We start from the raw sequence: 6,610 nt of genomic DNA, 5'->3' as shown, positions 1-6,610 counted from the left end.
CGTGGGCGCTGCGGGCACGGGAGCTACCGACCCGGCCGGTGGTGCTCGGCTCTGTTCTTCTAAAGTCACTTTAGTCAGTGTTCTTGACGTAAACGGGTACTCGACAAACTCACACACGTAACGACCTCCGCTTCCAGCGGGCTGTGAGTGCAGCTGCCTCCTGAAGCTCAGCCCGTGCCCCCTCCCAGCACAGCCCTAGGACCCCAGCTGTCCTTCTGTAGGACTCCCAGATCACCAACGGAGTCCCACCACGCTGGCACACACAGCTGGATCTGCTGTGCATTCCTGAACAGTTCTCATCCAGGCAGCAGAACTGCACTGCTGGTCTTATGGCAGCGACCCACACCACGGGGTGACCACCGTGTCCCCTACACATAGTTGGCACCACAAGGACCTTTTCCTGTGACAACCTGCCTGGGGAAGGCAGCCCTGACTGCTTGGCGCAGGCTGCAGCACTGCAGCCGCTCTCCCTCCTGCAGCAGAGGTATTTTTATCTCTCATGACTCAGTAACAACCAAAGACAAGCGCAGTTTGTCGCAGACTTCTGGATGGAAATGGTGTGTTGCAGCTGGATCGTGGTGTCACTGCACAGCTCGCTTCTGCAGGTACTGCTAGCCATGAGCCCTCGGCATTCCCCTACCCGGCCACCACTACCCTGCCCCTGGGCTTTAATTACCTGCAGAGGGGCAAGCTGCAGAGACTGAAGTTCAACATACAATAGAATTTCTTGATCTTTCAGGATTCCTTCCAACTCATCTAGTCCAACTCCCCTGCAATGAACAGGGACATCTGCAGCTCAATCAGGTTGCTCAGAGCCTGGTCCTTATCTGCTTCACCAACCACTAATTTGTATTGCTAGAAAACTGCTAATAATCCAGACCCTGGCCAAACATAGAACAAAACTGCTCATACACAGGGTCTTAGGAGTGTCTCAATACGCGCAGGGGACTCCATACCAAGAGATGATCATCCAGTGGCTACCTCAGTCTACATGGCTTGCTTTAAACCACTCATGTCCACTGCAGGTGGACAGATGTGCTTCTATCACACTCTTCTGCACGTCCTTCTGATATGTCACATAGCAGTAGGAGATGAAGAAAAATGAAGAGAGTGCTCAGAGATGCCACAAACTGACAAATGTAAAACAGCAGGGCCACACGAGGAGGAAGCAGGCCTTCAAGCTCTTTCAGGCCCTTCTCCCAGCTCCAAGATTTCATTCCCAAAGACTACGTTGGCTGAAAGTCCATGTGGAACAAGGTGGATCTAAACCTGGCCCAGAGGAACCATCTGCTCCAAACCCAAAATTCCTCTGCTTTTATTTTGAAAAGGGAAAGAAACACTTCATGCCAGGAAATAAACCCCTTAAAAATTGAATTTGTTTTGTTCCAGAGCGTATTTACTATCAGAATTGGCCCGTACTAATACCTGCATCATTTCACTTAAGAAGCAAGATAAAGCATTCTGAATTTCCCTTTCAGTCATTAGTAGAGGGCATATTTGTAGAGGTTTTTTGTTTGTTTGTTTGACATAGTTATTCCTTAATTATCAGCTTTCTTCTGTCTAAAGCTTTAGAACTGATTTATTTTCAATTGCACTTTAGAGTCGTGTTAGTAGAAACCGATCTCTGGATCCTGGAAAATTAAATCTTAAGATTGCCAATAAAAGGGTAAGCACAACTACCCAACAGGGAAAGGTCGTATCTCATGGCTCTAATTATGAAAACACATAATAATCTAAAAAGTAGTTATAAGATTATGAATTTTAATTCTAACACTGCTTTGTGTTACAGTAATCTAACTAAGACTGCTGATTGGTTTTACATAAATCTGTTCCTACTGTTTTCCTACTGTTCAGTGCAAAGCTTTTTCTGCTGTTTACAGATATAGGAATGCTGCACACACATACAGCAAACAGCCCCTTGCATGCACTGCTTGTACTGTATCTGTGCATACCAAAAAACTAGAATGAAATAAAGAGAAAACCATAAAGTTAGCCACTAAAAAAATTATGAAAAGCAACATCATCAATTTCTTACATATATTTCCCTAAGAGAAACCAGTGTTGCAGTTAAAATTCATCTCCAGAAAACTGCTTTCAGATGACATTCATCATATAACATCATTCTTCTGCTATTCACTAACTTCGGAGGTTTGCTATTGCAAGACAGCACTCTTAGCACAGCCCTCATCCTCTGCTTTGAAAAGAGAACTGGAATACAACATTTCTGTTGTACACACCTAACTGTTCACCCTGCGGGTCCGTGGCAGGTACAGATCCTGTACGTGAGGTAATACAGTGCAGGGAGCAGCTCCTGTGCTCCCAGTGTCCCAGCCCCTACAGGTGAGCCACCACCACTGAGAGCAAAGGCATGACTCAACTCAAGTCATGCAGGATGTGATTTCTCTCCTGGCACTCTCTTCTCTCCGGTCAGCCCATACTGCTCCACCTACACCCTTGATCGGTTCTTGATTCAAGACCTGTTCCATCGTGGCTCCTACATGCCCACCCACTGGCCTCCCACAACACTTCCCATTGTCCAGAGGCAGAAACATGAAGAGCAAAGTCTTCCCCTTTTCACTTCTCAAAGTCAAGTCCCGATGCTATGTTATTTTTTATTAGTTTGTGGCAGCGCAAATGTTGCATGCTTAGGGAGCAATACATTGGGCACACTGCAGGAGAAAGGAGACTGGAGAACTTTTTAAGTGAAGGATGTGACTTCACAGGGCTGAGGTGAACTGAAAACAGAGTGACTGGAAATAATAGTAAGGCCAATCTTAGCAGAGCAGCTCTCAGTCCTCACCATTTTAGTGACCGAAACAAACACTGAAAAAAAAAAAAGAAAACCAAAGACCATAGCCTGCTATTTCAAGCGTTCTCATTTGTCCAAAAAACTCAGCCATAACAGGGCTTCAATTTGGGGGTCCTACTGAGACCGCTTTCCTTACTTCTCCCTGAAGCATTCCTTCACAGTACTGTGGAAGCAGCTATTTTCTTAAGCGCTATTTGTTCTCCGTGTTATTTGGATAATATATGCATATTTTCTGGTGCTAATCTCACAATTAGTAAGTCTTATTATGAAGACTCTACAGAATTGATTTTAAAGTCATCCATGGCTTGCAGTAAATCCCAATTAGTCACTCTCTGAAAGTCACATTATGCAAGTTTAATCCAGTCACACAATTCAGTCAACATCAGACAAATAATCTTTCTATAAAGGCAAATCAATGCCTTTCCCATTTGTTGAGGAATAAACTGAAATCACTCCAGGGAAAAAAAAACAAAACACAGAAGATGGAAACATCAGGTTAATCTCACAAGCCCTAAAAAAGGCTGGGCTTACTCAGACATCCACACACATTTCCAGCACAAAAGTGTTTATTTTCACGACCACCTGGCTCCTCTCTCAAGCACAGTATCATGTTTTCTTCAGTCTTGGGAATGCATGTGCAGCACACAGCAGGTTTTTCATTCTCATATGGTATTTTCATGTTGCAATGACTAAATATGCCTTTATTGTTTCAGACTTCATATGTAATACAATCTCTTCCCTCTAAGGAATGCAATTTAATAACAATATTGACCAGCAGTTATACTGCAAGCATTTTTTTGAGAGTTGCAGCCTACTGTACACATCTCAAGGAATAGCATATTTAAAAACCAAACCTTCAACCAAACTTGTGAACAAGTAATGCCAGGCAGAGCCTCCATCCCCAGGTAAACAGTGTGAGCAGAGGGGAGGAATGCTACTGAAGAGCCCGGCGCTGGTATTTCAGAAAGGCGATAGGAAGGACCAGCACGCCCCTTGGCCACCAGCCACAGCACAAGGCCTGCAGACAGCATCGGGCTCACAAAACAACCAAAGCAACAGGGATCCCTGTGCAACAAGCAACCTGCGTGCCGGGCAGCAGTACCCACTGCTGAGTTTGGGTTGAAGATGTAGGAGAACCATGGAATCCTATCGCTGAGAAAACTTCTGATTTTCGTAACAAAATTCTCCAAGTGAACTGGCTCCTAATTAAATAGGATCTTTTCCCCCAGTATACTATTTTTGAAGCTAAAAAAAGGCTACTTTTGAAATTTTTATGGTTTTACAAATTAGTTTTGATGACAACGCCATATACTATTTATTCCCACAGCAGGTAACATTAAACATTTTTATATCAAGAATTTAACAAAAGTTCAAAATAAAATTAAAATGTTTTAACTGATGCTACATCTATTTTTATAAAAAAACCCTGAAATGTTTTTTAATTAAAACCTTAACAAGGTTGAGTCTGCATGAATCTCTGGCTTGCTTTAAAGTATGATAGTTTAAAAAACAGAACTTGTTTTCTCTAGATAGTGATACAGAAGCAAGGCACTTCTCAGTGGCAGACAATTTCCTTTCCAGTGGAAGGGGCTATTTTGATACATGACCACAGCTCCAACAATGGTACAAATACAATAAAACACCCAAAGTTCCTCCAGACACAAGTTCAGGGATTTTTTTTTTTTTTATGGTTCTGGAGGATGCTGTAAATATCAAAACACGGCAAGGCAATGAGGACTACTCACAGGGTTTCAGCCCACCATGACACCAACAGGCACTGCTAGATCAGGGCTGCAGAGTGACACGTATTGCTGCTGGGACCTGCAGGATGAACAGCTGGTGGAGCAAAGAGGCTGCCTGTAGGCCCTGCTGGCCCTGAGGGAGCTGTGCATTCCTGACCGAGACATGACTGACTGGCGTTTACTGCAGTGAGGCATTGCTCCAGCAAAAAATCCCTTGACTTGTGACACTTCAAGGCAAATCTTATTCCAAAAATAAATTCAAAGTAACTTAAAAATGTCCCAAGACAACATACTGTATAGGAGCAATAATGTAAAAATGTAATGCAAAACAGCAGTTGCTTGAGAATTACTCTAACAGCAAATACTGTTTGTTACTAACATGCTACACGTAAGTATCACAAGGCAAAACAGACCATTAAGCTAATATTTTGAAACTATAGGTAATTCATGATAGTTTATTTCTTATCTGCTCCACATTTTCCTAAGAGAGAGAAGGCACATAAGAACCTTAATCATACCCACTGATATGGGATCTGGCCTGTCTCCTGGCAAGGGAATGTTGATGGTGGCTAAAAACTTCTTCATCACACCCATTTAAGAATCACATTGTTAAAAGCAGGTTTTATTACAAACTCCTGCAACTTTATGTAACTGAAAATTCATAGATTCAGAAATAACAGTACTCACATAATCCACAAGGTCTTTCTTTCTATTATTACATTTACTAGGTATTTTTAATTTATTCCTCATGGAACGGGAGTCTTGGATACTGCTATAGCATAGGAAGCAGTATGGAAATCTCTTTTTATGTCTCATTAACATTCTCTTGCCTGATGTATAATATTCATTTCACATTAGAAGCATCAGACTGCAAGAGAAGACTAATAGTACTTCTTTTTGTTCTATGTAGTAATTCAATTTAGAATGATTCAATATATGTTATAATTGAAAACCGCAGCTCATTAATTTCTAAACACTCTCTGTATTTCAGACCACACCTGTTCCTTTGGCACATCCTCTATTTTGAATTCATCCACTTCTTCCTGAACAGGCAATGTTGCTATGATACACGTGCTGTCAGAGTTTCTTTCTTCAACATGCTTAGAGATCATAATCATACTTATTTAGCAAAAATAAGGAAGTGCAAAGCCTTCTAATCTTTCTTTAAATAACACTTAATTCAACTCCACGAATCAAGGTGAAAATATTTTTTGCTCTGAAAGAAAACTAGAGTTGCGACATTGACAGGAAGCACGCACAATTTACAATGGTAAAAATCTGCTTATGGACCACCTCCGTGCAGAAAAATGGCAGAACGTGGTAATCCCACATGCCCACTAGCACTTCTGGCAGACCCCAACTAACAGTTATCTAGGTTCATCTGTGTCTGTGGGCAGAGCTGCACCGCTGCAGCGGGTCTAGGTCTATGTTCATTTTACACAGTGTAATTAGGCAGACTGAGAAAACGAGGAAGGCTGATCATCCTTCAGATAAGCTTCTCATGTTGGCCCCGTTTCCTTGCCATTTCCATCTCTATTTAAATCAGGATTGATTTGAAACTTGCAATGAAGGAAACCAAAGTGGAATTACACACTGAAAAATCCCAAAGTCAAATGATCAGTTTATTGCCACCCATAATATCTAATCCCTGATTAGAGACTCAGAAAAAAAACAACAAATAAACATTGTTTTACATTCTGTTGAGCAATTTCCAATTGTTCCAATTTTCTCATTCTCTTTTCTCACATATGGTTCATCTTTCCTATTTATTCCCTCTAAGTTTCCTAATTAACATTTTCAATGCTTCTGTCATGAAAATTCTTATGTAAAGGCAGGAAGCATTCCATTTCCCTAGAGGAAGCTATAGCTTCTCTATTTCTTACTTGTGACGAGCACTCAAGTAACCATTGTATCAAATGGCCAAAATGAGAATCTTGGAAGCAAACTTAACATCTTGATTTGAAAACTGAATCATTTTGAATGATTCAAAGTGGGGAGCGCAAGTCTCCACCATAAATGTAGACTATTTATCTTCTGGGGAAGAAGCAGGAATCAGTGC

Source organism: Meleagris gallopavo, chromosome 7 (assembly GCF_000146605.3).
Source record: "Meleagris gallopavo isolate NT-WF06-2002-E0010 breed Aviagen turkey brand Nicholas breeding stock chromosome 7, Turkey_5.1, whole genome shotgun sequence".
In the NCBI taxonomy this organism is placed as follows: Eukaryota; Metazoa; Chordata; class Aves; order Galliformes; family Phasianidae; genus Meleagris; species Meleagris gallopavo.
This window is presented reverse-complemented; position numbering follows the sequence as displayed.